Consider the following 21147-nt stretch of genomic DNA (forward strand, 5'->3'; position numbering starts at 1 on the left):
ACATCGTGGCTAACATCACTTCATGCAATAATTTGAGCTTTTGCGATGAAGAACTCCCTGAGGAGGGAAGAAATCATAACCTGGCTTTGCATATTTCAATGAACTGTAAGGAAGATGCTTTGTCAAATGTGCTTGTTGACACCGGTTCGTCACTCAATGTGCATCCGAAGTCAACTTTGTCAAAGCTATCTTACCAAGGAGCGCCCATGAGGTATAGTGGTGTAATTGTCAAAGCCTTTGATGGCTCGCGCAAAACGGTAATTGGTGAAGTGGACCTTCTAGTCAAGATTGGTCCGAGTGATTTTCAGATTACTTTTCAAGTAATGGATATCCACTCGGCCTACAACTGTTTACTGGGAAGGCCATGGATTCATGACGCAGGGGCTGTTACCTCCACTCTGCCTCAGAAATTGAAATTTGTCAAGAATGGCAAGCTTGTGATTGTTGGAGGAAAGAAGGCGTTGTTGGTTAGCCATCTGTCATCTTTCTCATATGTTGAAGCTGAGGATGAGGTTGGAACTCCGTTCCAAGCCTTATCTATTGCTGCTGAGAAAAGAGTTGGGGCACCTATGTCCTTGCTGAAAGATGCTCAGAAGATTGTTGAAAAAGGTACTTTTAATCAGTGGGGGCGCATGGTAGAGGTCTCCGACAACAAAGGAAGAACTGGGTTGGGGTTCTAGAACGGCTCATCAGTTGTTAGATCTGAAGATATGCAACTCATCTTCTGTAGCGGAGGGTTCATTCATGGCAATGAACAACACTTAGCTGTTGTGCTAGAGGATAGCAAAGAGGAAGACTGCACCAACTTTGTAACGCATGGAAAGACATGCAACAATTGGACTGCTGTTGATATTCCTGTTATTTTGCATCAATCTAAGTAATTGCTTTTATATTTTTAAAAACCTTCTCCTATGCCTAAGGGAGAAGAGAACATTGTTGGGCATTTTTAAATTGACCATCAATAAAATTAATTTTATTCATCCACATATTTGATGTTTGTTTTTACTTTTTGCTTTATTCTAAAAATGGTAATCGCAAAAAACATAAATAAACAATATAATTGTCCATCTGCATAATATTTGGTCACAAATTCACTTCTCTAAAATCAAAATATCAAATCATTATGCAGGTTGGTTTCTAACCCCATTGAATACAATGATCCTTCTCCTTCTCCGAATTTTGAATTCCCTGTGTTTGAGGCCGAGGAGGAAAGTGATGTAGAAGTAAGTGATGAATTGTCTCGTCTTCTTGAGCAAGATGAAAAGATTATTCAACCGTTTGAAGAGCATATTGAGCTAGACAACTTGGGTTCCGAAGATGATGTGAAGGAAGTCAAGATTGGGTCTCGACTGTGTCCAGATGCTAAGCAGGGGTTGATTGATCTTCTTCGAGAGTATTCAGATGTGTTTGCTTGGTCCTATCAAGACATGCCTGGAATGGATTCTGAGATTGTGGAGCATAGATTACCGTTGAAGCCAGAATACCCGTCAGTCAAGCAGAAGTTGAGAAGAACGCATCCTAATATGGCTGTGAAAATCAAAGAAGAAGTGCAGAAGCAAATTGACGCCGGTTTCCTTATGACCGCTGAGTATCCGCAATGGGTGGCCAATATTGTGCCTGTGCCGAAGAAAGATGGAAAAGTCCGCATGTGTGTCGACTATAGAGATTTGAATAAATCCAGTCCGAAAGATGATTTCCCTCTGTCACACATTGATATGTTGGTAGACAATACTGCTAAATTCAAAGTATTTTTGTTTATGGATGGATTTTCCGGATATAATCATATCAAGATGGCACCCGAAGATATGGAGAAGACCACATTCATTACACCCTAGGGAACATTCTGTTATAGAGTGATGCCTTTCGGTCTAAAGAATGCTGGTGCAACTTACCAGAGAGCAATGACTACTCTTTTTCATGATATGATGCATAAAGAGATTGAAGTTTATGTCGATGACATGATTGCTAAATCGATTGATGAAGAGGAACATGTTGAGAATTTGTTGAAGTTATTCCATTGTTTGAGGAAGTATAAACTCCGCTTGAATCCCAATAAGTGTACTTTTGGTGTTTGTTCTGGTAAGTTGTTGGGCTTTATTATCAGCGAGAGAGGTATTAAAGTTGATCCTGCCAAGGTCAAAGCAATACAAGAGATGCCTGCACCCAAAACTGAGAAGCAAGTCAGAGGTTTTCTTGGCCGCTTGAATTATATTTCCAGATTCATTTCTCACATGACTGCCACATGTGCGTCTATATTCAAGGTTCTTCGGAAAGATCATTCTTGTGATTGGACCAAAGATGGCCAGAAAGCTTTTGATAGTATCAAAGAATATTTGCTTAAACCTCCGATTTTGTCTCCCCCTTTTGAAGGAAGACCATTGATCATGTATTTGACTGTGCTTGAAGATAGTATGGGTTGTGTTCTTGGTCATCAATATGAGACTAGAAAGAAAGAATTTGCAATTTACTACCTCGGTAAGAAGTTCACCGACTGTGAGATCGGTATTCTATGCTTGAGAAGACTTGTTGCGCATTGGCTTGGGATGCTAAGCGTCTGTGTCAGTATATGTTGAATCATACCACTTGGTTGATATCCAAAATGGATCCAATCAAGTATATATTTGAGAAGCCTGCTTTAACTGGGAGGATTGCCCATTGGCAGATGTTGTTATTAGAGTATGATATCGAATACCGATCTCAGAAAGCGATCAAAGGTAGTATCTTGGCTGACCATTTGGCTCACCAACCTATTGAAGATTGCCAGTCAGTACAGTATGACTTCCCTGATGAAGAGATTTTGTACTTGAAAATGAAAGATTATGATGAACCATTGCTTGAAGAAGGGCCAGAACCCGGTTCCCGTTGGGGCATGGTATTTGATGGAGATGTTAATCAATATGAAAATGGCATCGGGGAAGTGATTATTACTCCTTAGGGCACACATCTACCATTTATAGCTAGATTGACTTTCAAGTGTACAAACAACATGGCAGAATATGAAGCTTGCATTATGGGGCTTAAAGAGGCCATGAATCTTAGAATCAAGTATTTGGATGTCTTCGGTGATTCGGCTTTGGTTGTGAATCAGATCAAAGTAGAATGGGAGACAAATCAACTCGATTTAATATCGTATAGAGATTATGCGAGGAGGATTTCAACTTTCTTTATAAAGGTTGAGTTTCATCATATTCCTCGTGATGAAAACCGGATGGCAGATGCTCTTGCAACATTGGCATCAATGATTGTAGTGAAATATTGGAATGAAGTTCCCAATTTATCTGTGATGCGTCTTGATAGGCCAGCTCATGTGTTTGCTGGTGAAGAGATTAAAGACGAGAAGCCGTGGTATTACGACATCAAATGCTTCCTCCAAAGTCAGATTTATCCGCCTGGGGCATCTTTGAAAGATAAGAAGACTTTGAGAAGATTAGCTGGTAATTTCTACTTGAATGGTGATATACTGTACAAGAGAAACTTCGACATGGTTTTACTCAGATGTGTGGATAGACATGAAGCAGACTTGTTGATGACTGAAGTGCATGAAGGTTCCTTTGGTACTCATTCCAATGGACATACAATGGCGAAGAAGATGTTGCGAGCAGGTTACTATTAGCTGACAATGGAATCTAACTGTTGCAAATTTGTGAAGAAATTCCACAAGTGTCAAATTTATGTTGATAAGATTCATGTTCCTCCGACACTATTGAATGTTATCTCTTCCCCATGGCCCTTCTCCATGTGGGGAATTGATATGATTGGGATGATTGAGCCCAAAGCTTCGAATGGACATCGTTTCATTTTGGTGGCAATTGACTACTTCACAAAATGGGTTGAAGCGACATCGTATGCAAATGTGACCAAGCAAGTTGTTGTAAGGTTTATCAAGAATCAGATCATCTGTCGTTATGGTGTGCCAAGTAAGATCATTACTGATAATGGATCGAACTTGAATAACAATATGTTGGAATCTCTTTGTAAAGACTTCATCATAACTCTTCTCCCTACAGACCCAAGATGAATGGGGTTGTTGAAGCTGCGAATAAGAACATCAAGAAGATTATCCAGAAGATGGTTGTCACATACAAGGATTGGCATGAGATGCTCCCATTTGCTTTGCATGGGTATCGTACATCCCTCCGCACTTCAACAGGGGAAACCCCTTTCTCTCTTGTGTATGGTATGGAAGCAGTACTCCTCGTAGAGGTTGAGATTCCTTCATTATGTGTGCTCATGGAAGCCAAGTTAACTGAAGTTGAATGGTGTCAAACCAGGTTTGACCAGTTGAATTTGATAGAAAAGAAGAGATTGACTGCCATGTGTCATGGTCAGTTGTATCAGCAAAGGATGAAGAAAGCTTTTGATAAGAAGGTCAAACCTCGTGTATTCAGAGAAGGAGACCTTGTGCTCAAGAAGATTTTGACGTTCAAGCCAGATTCTAGAGGAAAATGGACTCCTAATTATGAAGGCCCATATGTTGTTAAGAGAGTCTTTTCAGGTGGTGCTTTGATTCTTACAACTATGGATGGTGAAGAGTTTACTCATCCTGTGAATGCAGATGCAGTCAAGAAATACTTCGCCTAAAAGGAAAAGAACAACTCACTAAGTTGAAAACCCGAAAGGGAGGCTTAGGCAAAAATGAGCGTCTCGGTGGATTGAAAACCCGAAAGGGCGATCCAGGCATAAATAAGAGACATAAAATAGAAAGAATTTCCCGATAAGTTGAGTACCCCACCTTGGGACAACTTATGCAAAAATTAGGGATTATGGAAAGTAACTGCATTCTGCTGATCTTCAGTGTTTTGAAGGCTTGTTTGAACACAAGGATTGACAACAGTTCATCTCCAGCAGCGGTCAAGAGTACAGTGGATATCAAGAGTTGGTAGAAGGATTAAGGATCATTTGTATTCAATGTAACCCTTTTCCATGTAAATTACCTTTTTCAACTTTGTAAAATCTATGGAGTCTTGTCATTTACAGACTACCATTCTATTAAATAAAGTTGAGTTTTTAACCAATTGTTTCTACGCTTATTTACTTCAGCCAATAGTTTTAATTTTTATTATGATCATTTTTGAAATTAAATTTTTAAATCAAAATCAAGTTTTCTTTAATATAAAAGCAGGACTTTTTTTTCCAAAGCAAGTAAAGGGAATATCAATAGCATTTCAATAAATAGCAAGTCCTTAAGTGTGAAGCATCAGAGGTTCCCCAAGCAGTTAACCCTTTGGGTATCCCTAGACATTAGTGTTGATTTAATTCCTCGATGGAGTGTTTGATCCTCGGTGGAATTTCTTGGTCCCCAGCTGATTTGGTTGATCTAGATACCCCGCGACATGTTGTTTTCTCTGACAGAGTTTCTGCTGTCCCCAGCGGAGTTTCTGCTTTCTCCAGCGACGTTCGTTTTTCCTCAGCAGGGTTGATCTTCATAGGTGGTTGATCTTCCCTAGTAGATCGTTTTGGTGTACCCACTAATCACCATTCAATTTTCTCCCAGTTAGAGTTTCTTCCTGGTTTCTGAGCAACTTTTGTTGATTATTTCTCTGTAGGGTTGTCTCCCATTTTTATGGTGTTGACCTAAAATTCCCCACAAATTGGATGTTCTATCCTCAGCAGATCTCCTCTTTCCCCAGATAGGTTTGAACCTTTGGGATATTTATCTCTCTGTTCTCCGGCAGTTGTCTCCATATTTTGTGGATTGACCGAGGATTGTACCGGTGGTTCAAATTCTTTGCGACACCTCTGTATCCTTTGGGATCGTTTTGTCAGCATAATCATCATATATACATATACATATACGCTCACATAATTTCATAATTTTCATATCCTGCATCTTCATATATGATTTGTTTGAGATTCCCATTCTCTGTTATGGCGGTACTTTATCCCCATACCAAATATGGTGTATGTCCTCCTTCAATTGTAGAGTGTCAGCCCCTTAAGCAGAAAGACTTTAACCTTTCTCCGTTTCCCCATTGAGTTTGTTTCCTCGTGGATGGTTGTTATTTCAGTCTTCTCTCTAGTGAATTTTCTGGATGGAATTACTCCCCTTGAGTTATGTCCTCATTGGGTTGAGTCTTGATTGATTGTTTCTTTCTAGCTCTTACCTAGATAGATGCTTTGGTCCCCTAAGAGTCTATTACCCAGTAACTGGTGACATTCTTCTTAGTTTGCAGTTTGTTACTTCCTGCCCAATACCCGGCAAAAGTATAACTTTTTCTCCTCGGTAGAGTCCCCAGTGGATCTATTACCCAGGAAGTATATCCTTGATATATTCATCTTAACCAGTGACATATATCTTTCTCTCCCCTTCCTGATTCTCTCCTTTATATGTTTACCTTAACTAGTGACGGATATTCTCATTCTTTTGGTATTATACACAGTAAAAAGGTAGTTGTAATCCCTATTTTGTTCCTCAGAGAGTTAATCCTTGATATGTTCATCTTAACCGATGACGGGTTTTCTTCTCCTTGTGGTCTTCTACCCAGTAACCGGTAGTTGTAAATCCTATTTTTCCCCTGTGCAGAGTCTATCCTTGATATGTTCACTTTAACCGGTGACGGATTTTCTCTTCTATGGTATTCTATCCAGTGATTGATAGATATAATCCCTATTTTTGCTCCCCTTTTCAGAGTCGATCCTTGATATGTTCATCTTAACAGGTGACGGGTCTTCTCTTTGATTGGTTTTCTACCCAGTAACCGATAGTTGTAAATCATACTTTGTCCCCTCGCAGAGATAATCCTTGATATGTTCATCTTAATCGGTGGCGGATTTTCTCTCCGACGGTTTTCTATCCAGCTTTCGATAGATGTAATTCCTACCCTTTTTGTTCAGTTGGTATATCCTTGATATGGTCATCCTAAATGATGACGGGTATCCTCTTTGGCATTTCCAGGAAATTCTATCCTTGATATGTTCATCTTAATCGATGACGGATTTTTCTTCCCTGTTGAGTTTATCCTTGATATGTTCATCCTAACCGATGACGGATACTCTCACCTTTGGTCTTCTGCCCAGTAACTGGTAGTTGTAAATCCTATTTTCCGCAGTTTTCCTCAGCAAGGCTGTTCTTACCCTGTAACCGGTAATGAATACTCCCTCCTGGAGGTTCCCCAGCGAGTCATCCTTGATATGTTCATCCTAACCGATGACGGATGTTCTCTCTGCCAGGTCTTTATTATCTCCTTATCCAGTAACAGGTAGTAGATAATAGATTTTTGCTCCTCCTGTGTTGAAGATTTTTTCTTCCCCAGTCGACTTGAGTGCGTATTTCCTTAGTGAAATCGTTGTTCCCCTGCACGAGTCAAGTATCTCAGTTTTATCCTGACTTACTTGTATCCCGTGCAGATGTTGTGATTTCCCCGGCTGAGTCTTTCCATATTGTATGGAATCCCTCGAGTTCCCCTAGCAGTTTTAAGTCGTAGCGTGGCCTATGCATAACTCCTTTTCCCCTAGAGTCTCTGTCTCCCCAGTGAGTTTTCCTTACGAAATACATTATACTCCTGCGGACTTTCGGTCTCTCTAATTTCTTTTCCTTTGTGGCAATATTCCCCGACAAAGAATTTACTTTTGCATTCATGTCATATGCATCATGAGGTATCTTAGGGACCAAAATTTATTTCTATATGTTGTTATTTAAGCCCATTCTACTGAGTCGAGCCAAAGATTTTAACCTTCACCTCCTCAGTTAGAATGTCCTTAAATAGGGGCAGCTGTAAGACCCCAATTTTGACCCTAAGATCCCTCATGCAAATCCATCATAAGAATTAGCGTTGGGATCATACCTTGGCATCCTCCTTACCCCTCTTTCATTGGGTTTGTTTTGGGAGAGATCACCAAGAACTTTGTGATTATATCATACTTGTATTTTATCATTTCACTAACCAAAATACCAAAAATATGGCTTTGCATTTGTCTAACTCTTTTGTAGGAAGGGCATGATCTCATTGATTCATCAAGTTCACATCTAGGGTTTGAGACCCTCATGAACAAAGAGCACAACCAAGAATTGATTCAAGAATGGTTATGAACATCATATATGAGTCCCAATGTTCTCTACATATTATATTGATCAAGTTTTCTTCAAGAGTTTGAGGGTGATTTGCCTTGGAAATCCTAGTTTGACTGGGCATTTTGAGTAACTTCTCCAACAAGTTATCTCACCAATTGATTAAATTTCTCAATGGACACTTAAAAATTCATCATCTTATGCATATATGATCTACCATGAGCCAATAAAGTCAAGAGAATTGGAAGTTAGCAAGTTGGTTGATGGTAGTTGGCCAGATGAATTCATCTGATCAAACCTGGGTCTCCTAAGACCCTATCTCCTACAATATTCACCATATGAAAATGATTCCAAGAGAAAACTTACTCTTAATGACAGTCCAAACAACTTTCTTGTTGAGACCTAGAGCTAGTTTTTCTTGGAAAATCATTTTCTATGTTGAAACATTATAGGTCATTTTGTCTAAACCCTAATTTGAAAGTCAATTTTCCCAAGGCCATAACTTGCTCAATTTTTATGAGATGAAATATTCCCAAGTTTAACATTAAAATTCAATGTTTCTACTTCAACTTTGATGTTTGGAGTTGGAGCTAATTCAACTTTTTTGAGCATGTGATATGAGGTTACATTATAGGTCACTTTTGACCTATCCTATTGATCAAGTGATTTTTCCAAACTTCAAAAATGCATAACTCTATCATTTCAAATCCAAATTACATGAAATTGGTGACCATTTTGAAGATCTTTGAGATAGATACAACTTTAATGGAGACACGTTTCTCAATTGAAGCTCATATAAAAAGTTAAGCAAGGTGGAACATTGAGACATATGGCTTGACACTTAGAAAATTTTGATATGTCAAAAATTTCCAAACTTCCACCTCAAATTTCTCCAAGTTCCAAGCTCCAAATGAAAAAGTGTTGAACATGAAAGTTGTTCCTCTTGATCTCACCTTTCCAAAGAGCTCAAATGCATACATTTTGGACAAGGAATGCATAGGCTGCGCGTGGCATGAACATGGTAATATCACTTGGCAAAGATCAAACTTCAAACATCAATGCACACTTGCATTGCAATCCAAGCTTAATTCAGACCATCCAACATTCATTTGTGGACCTCAAGCAATGATTTCATGGGCATGTGCGCGCCCATGCACCCTTGCATCACCATTTGCCAAAATTGGAAAGTGATTTGAAGTGTGTAATTATAAACTATTTTGGCTATAAATAGAGCTTCAATTGCTCAGAAATGAACACACATTCGCGCCAGCTTTGATCCCCCATCTCAAACCCTCACTTTGCAAAGGATAAGCCTGGGAAATTCTCTTGAATTTGAGGTTGAATTTCCACTGTTTTGAAATTTAAATCTCCAGGAATCCATAGCCTTTGAAACATCTAATCCTTCTTCTGCAAGCAAGTGGAGTGAGACCAAGCACAAGCAAGATCAAGACCAGTTGAATCCAGACCTCCATTGAAGGTATTTTCTAGAAATTTTGAACTCTTCGATTCTCTCAAATTCTTGTTCAATTCAATTGATTCTTTGGTTGTCTGAAGTCCTACCAATGTAGGCAAGAAGATTGAGTTGCTTTGAGGCCAAATCGAAGCAACTCAGTTCATGTACCTCAAATTTCAACTCCATGTATCTCTTAATATACTTGGAGTTAGAGTGAATTAAGGCCAAATTCGAGCTCAGTGCCATTGTTTCTTTAAGATCATGTCCTTGTTTTTCATTTTGGTGATGGTTGATGGTGGACCAGTCCGGTGAGGTCCACCGGAGAAGATGACCGGAGCGCTGGCTCCGAAGATGCGTTGGCAAGTTTATGAACTACATGATCCATTCATTTTGTTTTAATCTTAAGCGTTGGTTTTAATTACCACGTGTGCAACGTAGTTGACTAATGAACACATGGAACGCGCGCTAGGGACCATCTAATTTGCCACCCCAATTAATGAGATAGCTCAGATGGTCCACGTATTTTTGATTTTCTGAATTTTCATTATAATTGCATTATTTTCAGTAATTCATATTATTTTCAATATTGATCCAAAAAATATGGGACTTTCCCCAAAAAAATTCAAATATTTTTCTCTTTCAAATTCTGAATTAAAATTATTTTTTGGATCATTATTAACATTTTTCATGAATTAACTGATTTTGCATTTGTTTTTAATTGTTTAAAAATATTTTTAAATGTCCAAAAACTAGGAAATTTTTTCTCCAAGGTCCTTTGACTTTGTTTGACCTATGATAAATCTAATGGCTATTTCTTTGGTGTTTTGATGAGATTTTAGGAATTGGACAAACCATATTTAATTTAAATGCACTATTTCATTATTTTTAATTGAATAAATGCCAAATAAATTTGTTGACCAATTGTGATGACTTTGTTTATGTTTGACTCTTGTTGTTGGGCCTTGGTCAAGGTTGATTTGACTTTGTCAAATTAATATCATTGGATTTAGGGGATAGATGGAATGTACATTCCATATCCCAAAATGAATGAATGATATTAATTTGGTAAAAGTCCTTCTTTGACCAATTTGTGATTTCATTCATTCCCCTCCCACTTCATCTCATTCCTCTTCTTCATTCATTTCTTCCATTTGGCCTATGACATCTCAAAGTCTTAATGCTAGTTGATTGAAAAATTGACATGAGTATGGATGAGATTAGGCCACACCTTTTGCATATTCTTTTTGTGTGTGGTTTGTTTCATGAGCATAGTCCATTATACTATGTCTCTAACATGAATTAACACCAAATCTTCTTTGTGTGAACCACCTTTGTTCTAAACTTTGACCACTTTTGCAAAAAAGATAGAAACTTTGGCCTTATGCCATTGCATTTTCAAACTTCTTTTCTAAATCAAACTTGTAAATAAACTTAACTATACTTGACTTAAACTTTCGAAAAGCCAAAAAAAAAAACTAACTCATTCAAACCATTTTAGGCCTTTGTGCCTTTCAAACTTAAATTTTGTTAAAATCAATGCATCCACTTTGAAATTTGTATCACAAACTACGAGGTTTTGATCCCTCATTTTTATGTTGGTACGTAGGCACAAGACCGAAGGTCTTGTCATACAAAAAAATATAATTAATGAATTCTTTTCTCATCCCCCCATTCTATTTGTTTGTAAACATCACTTTGTACAAAATACATATGCACACAAAAAGGGCTCGGTACGAGTACCTAGGACACCTTGGGTGCTAACACCTTCCCTTTGTGTGACCAACCCCCTTACCTGTGATCTCTGACTTTTATTAGTTTTTATTTGAAAACTTCTTATATTTTTTGGGTTTTGTTCGTACTTTTTCCCTTTTCCCTTGGAAATAATAAAAGCGCGGTGGCGACTCTTGTTATTTGATCTCTAGCTTGTCAATAGCTTGATGATCATGAATTTCCCGCTACAGTTATCATTAATGTTGTTTGGGGATGAGTCAGATGATTGACTGCTGAGGAAGGATGTACTCCACTAAGGGTCTTGAACTTGTTGGGAGGTGGAATGCTCCAAGGTTACTGAGGCAAGTCTCATCAAGTGACCAAAGGACTTATGGTCACTTGACAGAGATAGGGGGGAAATGTAACAAATGAAGGTACACATTGGATCAAACCAAATTAGAGGAAAGGATTAATGAACAAACAAAGATGTGTGATCATATAAAACTAGCCTAAGTTTTCATTGTTAGGTAGCCCAAGAGAAAGCCAAGTGGTTGTAAAGTGTATTATCTTATGTCTCATTGTTAGGTAGCCTAAGAGAAATCCATGTGTGTGTAAAAGTGTATTAAACCTAAGCAGATGCATGAAAGAGGTATAAAGCAGATTAAATAACACACAAGTACCAAAGATAAAATAGGGACAAGGGAAAGTCAAAGTGTCTAAAAGGTCTCAAGGCTAATCTTACTCCAAGTCAAGCAAAGGGACGTAAGTCCTAAATCAAAGTCCAGAGTCCAAAATGTCTTCAATACTCCAGATCAAGCATAAGATTAGGATTAGGTCCAAGTTACTTTATTAGGTTTTGATTCATTAAGTTTTAACAAGCCAAAAGTCAAACAAGATAAGAGCGACATATGAATATAGATGTAATGATTAATGGGACATAAACTGCATTGGGTAAATGACATAAACTTAAATGACTTGAATTAAAAGAAATAATGTAAAGAGAAATGATTAATGGTAGGAGTCAATGGTTAGTTGATCTGGAAAATAGCAAGTGTACTATTTTGCCTTTTATAGTATTAATGGGGAAATTCCCCGAATGTCGATCTCAAGGATTGCACGTCAACATCGAGTTCAAATTATCATTCAATTAAACAAAAAGTATTAATTTGGTTTTTAGATGTAAAAGTATAAGAATAAAGGGTATTTTCTCCCCGAATGAAAATAAGGGTTTGCAGGGTAAACGGAACAATGCCAGGGAAGGTGTATAATTTATCCCTGTAACAACTCTGAGTCACTATTGCATCAACTAATATCAATTACTACCAGTTCTAAAGGGTATTTTCTCCCAAGTCCTTGGTGAGAAAACCTTTAATCAATCTACCCTAATTTCTATGTTCATACGCAATTAAGGTGAAGTTAAGCTTTATTATATCAAGAATACTCTGGTTCATACAAGGTACCCCTAGTCCTAAGTCATATCTACTATAGAGTAACCTCATGAAAACCTTATCAATGGCGGTCCAGGCTAATTGATAACCACAAAACAATCTCGATTGGTTCGAAATAGAAAGCATTAAACACATCAAAAGGTTACCGTAAACATAATATTATAAATGCAAATGTAAACTCAAATTCATTACAATTATAAATCAGGGACACCCCCCTAGCATTGGGGGGTTTAGCTACTCATATTGTTCAAAACAAATGCAATATAAAAATTACACATTACAAGTATTTGGATGACTTTGATCTTCAATCGCTTCCGCTCATGAAAATCTTAAGCTCTCTGAACTCCTCGCTCTCTGTAACACTTGATTGCTTGACAATATTGTGTTTTTCCTTGTTCCAAGATGCCTTTTCCTTCAGCAGAAGGCCCTCTTTTATAATGAAAATTCCAAGCAACAGGTGGGCATGTCCAAAAATCTCTCTGAAAGCCCGATATTCAAAAGCCCGATAAAAAAAGGCAAGTTTTGGTCTTGGGCTGACACGGGTTGTCGTGCCATCCTGATGTTCTAGTGACACGCCCATGGCCCCCTTGACACGACTGGGAATGGTGCCTGACATGGCCCGTGTTAGTTGACACGGGTGGTGTAAGACCCCAATTTTGTCCCTAAGATCCCTCATGGCATCATATCATTTCATTACATAGCCTCAAGGATCTTTGAGCATCTTGCCTTCCTTTCCTTTGGGTTGGGATCTCCTATGAGTGGTTTGAGATCACCAGGCATGTTTGCATTGTATATCATTGCTTTTCTTGTCTTAATCACTAACTAAAAGCACCAAAAATATGTCATCTAACACTTGTTTTGCAGTTTAAGCAATCATCAGGTCAGGCAATTCAAGGATTTCCTTTGTACAAGAGGTGATGGAATTTTCTTGGTATGAGGACCACATGATCATTATATTGAGCTTATATGAGCTAGAGGTTCATTTTGAAGCAAATTCCCCAAGTGGTAAAGGCTCAAATTCATCAGGCATTGTCCAGGTCATCTGAGGACCATATAATCAACTGTGCAGTCAACTGAGGGTTGTGAGGTGTGGGAAGTGATTTGAGACACCCCATTCATGTTCAAACAAGGCCTATTCATCATGTCAAACATCTATCTTGAAGATTTTGAAGTCATTGCAAAAGTTTCCCAAAATGGAAAGTGACCTGTAATTTCAAGTTTCCAAAAATGGCAAGTTTTTGGTCCACATTCAACTTAACTTTCCAACATCAAAGAAGCTTCAAATGGATTTTTGGTCAACATGAAAGTTGAAGATCTTTCTCTCCTCTTTTCAAAAAGTTCTATATCATGATCATCTGATAATTGGTTGAGAAGTTATGAACAAATGATTGCAAAGTATACTTGGAACTTCAAAATGCCATAACTTTTGATCCAAAACTCCAAATTGGTCCACTCTTTTTGCAAAATGCTCCTTATGACCAAGAGATTACAAATCAATCATTGCCTTGCATGAAAGAAGCTCACATGATCAAGTGTCCATACAAGTGCATTTTGGAGGGAAAATGGAGAATTTGAAAATGGTGAATCATACAAGCCAAATACCAATACTATCTTGACCATTGAATGATTTTGAGTGAAAATGAACCTTGCATGGCACTATTCACGTGCACCTTAACCATGCATACTCACACTTGCCAAATTTGCCATTCACCTTATTTCTTCTTAATTTTCAATTAGCCATTGCCTAATCTTGATTACAACATCATTAACACATCATATATAAGTGAAATCTTAATCACAATGGAGGAGAATAACAGAATTTGGATCAAATTTTCATTTCCCTCTCAATTTTCTCTCTCTTCAAAACTCAAAAATTCTTCACACAAACCTTGATTTTCTTTGCACATTCTTGTTAATCATGGAATTCTGAGCAGGATCTAGCTATTGATTTGAAGAATTGATCAAGAATTCGAGCTCCACAAGCACAAACTCATGAAGATGGAGTTCTGAATTTGAGCTAAATTCAAGGTGTTTCAGTTGCCAATTCGTGCATCAAGCTTTATAACAAGGTTGAGGAAAAAGATCTGAAAGTTTTAAGGCCTTGAACACGCGAATCCATCAACTGTCATCTCAAACAAGGTGAAATTCGATCATCTCTTTTCTTCAATTGCTTGCCATGATTATGTAGAGCTTGATTCACTGATGATGCTGATATAAATAGTTTTGAATTTGGCTGGACAATGAACATGCTATGTTGATTTAAAGTTTTGACATCAAATATGTTTTCCTTCGATCCGCTTGATTCATGGAGTTTTAGGACAAATGAATATGATATCCTTGATCCTCGTTGCAAGACCTTTCCAATGATATAAGATATGTTGAATTCTGGAAAAAGTTACTGTAGCTCCGCCGTGTACACGGTCGGAGAAGACGGTGGAAACTACCGTCCACCGCCGTCTGTAAGAGCTAGGGTTTACGCTTTCAAAACGCAGTGTTTCGCTGGTAAACGCGCTTGGAACCTTTGAAGCGCGAGTTCGATCCTGGCGCGCTGCTTGTTTTCTGATTTCTTTGTTGAGCGCTTCTTTGACCTGATGCGCGCTAGTTCGATTCCATGCTAGTGTATTTCTGGAATTTATTTTTGATATTCGCTTTGACCTTCAGCGCTTGTGTTCGAATCTTGCCTATGTGCATATTTATGAATTTCATGTGAATTTTCTCATTATCCTGGCGCGCCTGGGTTCGATACTTGGCTATGCACTTTCTGAATTTCATTCACATTTCATTTTCTACATGATTTTCATTTTATTTCATTTTTATTCATTCAACTTCTAAAAATCATAAAAAATAGTAAACATGTCCAAATTGATCCTAATTTTTTTTCACATGTTTGTTTTAATGTCTAATATCTTTTCATATTATTTCCATGATTTGTGTGTTTCTGGATTTTTACTTTGTGAGTTTTATTTGAACATGATGCCATATTGATATGTTGCATTCATTTGTTTGTGAAATGCTCATGGTTTATCCAATGGATTTGAAATTTGACATGCTTGTTCCTAACATGTGACATGAGTTTTGAGAATTGGTTTGAGTATTTTATCATATGCCATCACTGTTTTGGACACATGAACATATGGTGTGACAATTTGTGTCACATATTTGATGTTGCATTTGTGCATTTTCATTTGCATATCATTTGAGCTCTTCTGGACCTAATTTTTTGCATGATGCTTGTTCATGACATGTTGAGTTCACATAAACATTTTCATGATCATTGGATGCTTTTCTGTTTTGATTTGGATTTTCTATTTTTGATGTCCAACTTTGATCCCATTGCTTGTCTTTGCTTTACCTTGATCATTTGATGGCTTTGCCTTATGATTTGGTTTTGGTCCTTTTGATGACTCTTTCTTGTTTGATTGAATGTGCTTCATGTGAAATATTGACTTCTGTTTTGGTCATTTGACTTGCCTTTGACCCTAGTCTTTGCACTAGTGGTTTGTACTCACCAATTGTGTTTTGTGTTTCAGGTATTTAGCACTAATGGTTGGTTTGGTCTCATTACTTGAGATACCAATTACTTTGATCACTAACTCTTGTTGTGTCGTAGGTCCATTGATGTGATGAACTCATTTGAGTGCTTGCACTTGTGACTTACACTGTGTAGATATTGAAAAGTTCCACTGTGTTGATTGTTTGGTTTTCTGAATACAATATTAACTGTTTGGCTTTTGTACAAGTACATTAGTTGCTAGCTTTGCTCTTGCTTGAGCCTTGATTTGTGGTTGATACACCACTGAGGTAGTTTAGCCTTCTTATTCCATGTAGTCTGGAAGTCCTGTCACCTTTTTGGCAGGCATTTGGCTGAAGTCCTCCTTATGAGGCCATGATTGTGATTGTTTACATTTGTGCTAAAGACCTCCAAGTGATGCATGTTACTTGATAAGTCCTCCTAAGTGAAGAGGCAATTGACAGATAGAAGGGATTAGCAATCAATCCCCTGTTATTCAGTGAGTCGTTCATTATGCTCGCACTACGTGCTGATGCTCTTGAACATAACCCAAGATCTTGTTAGAGTCTGTCAAGTGGAATAGGATCCCTCATTCTGGATCCCCACACTTTCTTTTGTCATAAGCTCACCCAGGCCAGGGTTAAGAGCATGAGGTCACATCCTCATTTCTCCATTTCATCAGCTTCACCCTAACTCTCAATGTTAGTGGTTAAGAGCTCACAGATTAACCATCACAGTTTGGCTTGTTTATCGAGGTTGATATGAACCCTCTTGACTAAATCCCACCTATTTGATTGAGCCTATTGTTTGTATATAGAGTGTGATGCTTCATTGCTTGTTTGCTTACTTGTGTGTCTTTCATGTGTTTGCTTTTCATGCATGTTTGTTTGTTTTGAGGAGTTAGATGTAAGTCCATCTATTGGCATTCTGTTTCCTGTTTTTTTTTTGGTGGAGTTGGATGTAAGACCATCTATTGGCATTCTGTTTCCAGTTTTGTTGTTAGGAGTTGGATGTAAGTCCATCGATTGGCATTCTGTTTCCTCTTTCAGTGGTTCTCTTATGAGACTTGCTTATTACTTTTACCTTGTGTTGCCTTATTCCAAAGGAACTTACTTAGATCATCTCTATGATCTTGAGAAAGGAATTCCTATCTGTGGTTGCATCCCTTAACCCTCACCCTTTTGTTAACCTTTCTCCATCTCTAACCCAAAACCAAAAACTTTTGTGCAAACATTTGACTTGTTTTCAACATTAGAAACCTAAGCCTTAGGCTTTTGATTTTCAAACTTTCTTTTCATAATACTCATTTTGAATTGAATCTTTAAATCAACTTTGACCATTTTGTACATACTTCTAATTGGTTGATGCAACTCACTCAAATGTGTTTCTTTGTGGTCCCAATGTCCACTTCCTAATCAATTTTTTTTTCATAACCTTTAGCTATTAGGTTTGAGTTATCCTTGTGGTAGATATAATACTCACCTATGTCCTTAGTGATGGACAATAAGTCTTCCATGCTTATTATAGGGCATAATCCCTCACTAGCATGTCGAAGCTATCCTCACATGGTGGACTTGTGGTTTTTCAGGTCGAGTTTTCTCCCTTTGATAACAAAAGACCTTAAGGCTTTTGGACCAATCAATCCACTCACTTGTTTTGAAATCTTTTACCCGAACTACGGGGTTTTGATCCTTATCTTTCATGAGAGGGTACGTAGGCAATGGGTTCATCCATCCAAACACAAAAATGTAAATAAACTTGTACATTCTTTTCTCATCTCTTCAATCATGTTTGCACAAAATAATTTCATAAACAATAACCTATACAACAAGTTGTGAAAAGGGCTCCCTAGGAGTACCTAGGATGCATTGGGTTCCTAACACCTTCCCTTTGCATAACCAACCCCCTCACCCAGATCTCTGACCCTCTTTTACTAGTTTTGTTTGTAAAACTTTATAGGTTTTTGTTCGCTTTCTAACCATTCCTTTGGATAAATAGAAGTGTGGTGGCGACTCGACTTTGTATGATTTACCTTGGATCTAGTTAATATTTCCAATGGTGACGAATACACCGCTACAGGTGGCCGTGTCAGACCACTGTTTTCCTTGACACGCCCCCTTTTGCCTGACACGGCCCGTGTCAGGTGACACGGGTGGCCGTGTCAGGCCTCTTGTACCGGGGTTTTCCACTCCTTTGCTTGTCGAAATCTCGCATTGTCTTGATCTGAGTTCCCTGACTCTTCTACTTGGAGCGGTAGTAAAATTGCCTTGAAAAGTATCAAAAATGCTTGCACAGTGTCTCAAAATCCTCGGTTTCTTGTCGGATTAGTAACGAAAACTTAATGCAAATGGTGACTAATCACAACCCCAAACTTAGCTCATTGCTTGTCCTCAAGTAATGTTTCAGATGACATTGTGTGTCACTCCCCATGATTCTTTATGTTTTCTAACACTGCTGAGATCATTGGCTAACGTCTTCCCTCTCCCTTCCACAAGTCCTGCTTTTTCCTTGTCAGTTTTCCATCGCACTTCCACTTCAAAGCACCGTTTCACCTGTCAGCTTATATCACATTCTCACCAATTCTCTCGGGGTTAAGTGTTTTCACTCATAATTCAGAATATGCAATATCAACTCGCAAGTTTGAATAGTCTCTCTTTTCATATCACCTACACACAATACACACACTTTTGAGGTCTTTCGGGTTGTAACGTGTCTTGGGTTAAGGTGTGGATATTCAAACAAAATTTGGGAAACAAGTGGTTTTTTGTTCAGAGTCAATGTCACCTACTGTGTTGGTTTGTTTTTCTTTTGTTTTTCACTCAATTTCTCTTTTTTTCTATTTTTCACTTAAGTACCCTTCTTTGGCTCGTGCTTCTTTTGAATCTTCGAGTTTATTTATATATATTTTTTCTCTTTTTCTCTCGATGATTTTCTACTTCACTTTTTTATTTGTTTTCGCACTTTCTTGGGCTTTTGGAACTCTTTGGGTTTTTTACCTAAAACTTAGCTTTTCAACACAGTTTAATAATATTAACATAACTCTGAATAGGGTAAGGAAGTGTTTTGGCCAAGGGGTACATTTATGGGGTTTAAACAAACAAATGGATACAGGATAAAATGAGGTTTACAAGGGATAAAATTATTTGGGATGGCTAGAAAGGCTCGGGGTTAATTTCAAACAACGTACCTCAGTGTGTGTAATCATGCAGTGACAGTCCCAGAGAGTCTACGCAAATTTAGAGTGATAAAGACAAACCTGAATATCACTCATGATGATCAATGTGTTTGGATTTTTATGACTCACCCTGTTCGGTTAAGCTTTGACAGTATCCATAGTACTCTTTAGCCTGGTGCGACTTCTTCCTTACTTCGGAATGTACATGACACTTATGTTGGTTAAGTTGTATACGTTACGTCCGATCTTTCTTTTTCAGCAGTGTCAACTTCCTGGGGTGATCCTTCACAACAAGCAATGGTAAGTGGCGTGATCCTTTCATCCACTCCCAATCGTGATCATTATTATTTCCACAGTATCACCACAGATTTGAAACACTCGCAGCATAATGTACCTTTAAACAGAAAAACCAAATCTTGAATGCAATAAAGTAAAATAACAAAATACTGAAAATAACCATATTGAAAATACCAATAAAAAACATAAAATCCCCCCCACACTTGAACTAAACATTGGCCTCAATGTTTGCGAACAAGAGCGAAGGAGAACACTCAAAGTACCCTACTGAGGAGGTGGGTGTGGAAAATGCAGCATCAACTGCCGTATCATGCTGCTCATCTCATCCAACATTTCCCCCTGCTAGGCTTGCTCGATGCCTTGCCGTTGTTGCTCCGTCCTTAAGTTACCCAATTCAAACTGTACCTAGGTCCATTGATCAGTTACCAGGAAGAGGATCCTGCCTCCTTCTGGGTAGGCTCCTGATGTGGGGGTACAAACTATTCCTGAGGATTTTGAGGATCCTCTTCTTCTGCCTCTATGGCATCCACCTGGTCATCTACAAACTGCTCCCCTGCAGCAAAATGGTCAGTGTCATGGCCTTCCTCTATGTCGGGGTCATCGCTTACATACAACCAGTTGGCACAGTCAGTAATACTAATTCTGTCCGGATCCGGCAGAGCTATAATAAACCGTTTATGGATAAGCACAGAATAGTAAGTGGGGCCAACAACAATCATACCTTGTTGAATCAAAGCTGACATGTTAATTTTGGTTTTACCTGCAATTGGCGTGTCTTCAAGTAAAACAGCCTGATACCCGAAATGTTCAGTAATTTGGGTGATCATGCCACCTACGGAGATGCCTTTAGAGTCTGCTCGGCTAACTCTGCCCAGATAGTCAGCTGCAAAGGCAGCTACATTGATGGCTTCGTTTTATGCCATCGAGTACATAAAAAAATAACTCTCTCTGAGTGGCTACCCCTGTGCTACCGCATCTTCCAAACAGGGTGTAGGCCAAACCCTTATGAGCATACCGGAAACATGGATTCTGGATGTCGGAGGCCTTATAACCTTTGGAGGAGTAATCCGTCCTCCCGGTGATGGAAATCCAGAAATCCTTAGGTGAGAACCCATCTGGAACCGCTCCTGGTCTGTACAGTGGGTGTCGGAGTATCCCTGCCAATTCCTCTACCGACAATTCATGATAGTTATTAAACAGGCAGAAACGCAAAGTCCCGAAATAATACCTGGTAGTGTCGATCCATCTCTTTTCGAGTTGGAATTTCAATGTGCTGAGGAATTCGAGCATGATGCGCTCATATGTCGGCGCTTCCAGGCTCATGAACTCCAACATGCCTAACACGTGGAACATCCGGTGTACCTCAATTTTGAGTCCTAAAGCGTTCGGAGTATGCTCACACATGTACCTAGTCGGGGTGAGTTTCCATTTACGGTGGATTTGATACCATTTCTCTTGTTCCAGATTGTCAAATAGGATGTTGTATGGATTTGGGTTTCGGCTCGGTCGCTTTCGTGACCTCGACATCTCAGTAAATTGTTGCTT

Source organism: Lathyrus oleraceus, chromosome 5 (assembly GCF_024323335.1).
Source record: "Lathyrus oleraceus cultivar Zhongwan6 chromosome 5, CAAS_Psat_ZW6_1.0, whole genome shotgun sequence".
Taxonomy (NCBI): domain Eukaryota; kingdom Viridiplantae; phylum Streptophyta; class Magnoliopsida; order Fabales; family Fabaceae; genus Lathyrus; species Lathyrus oleraceus.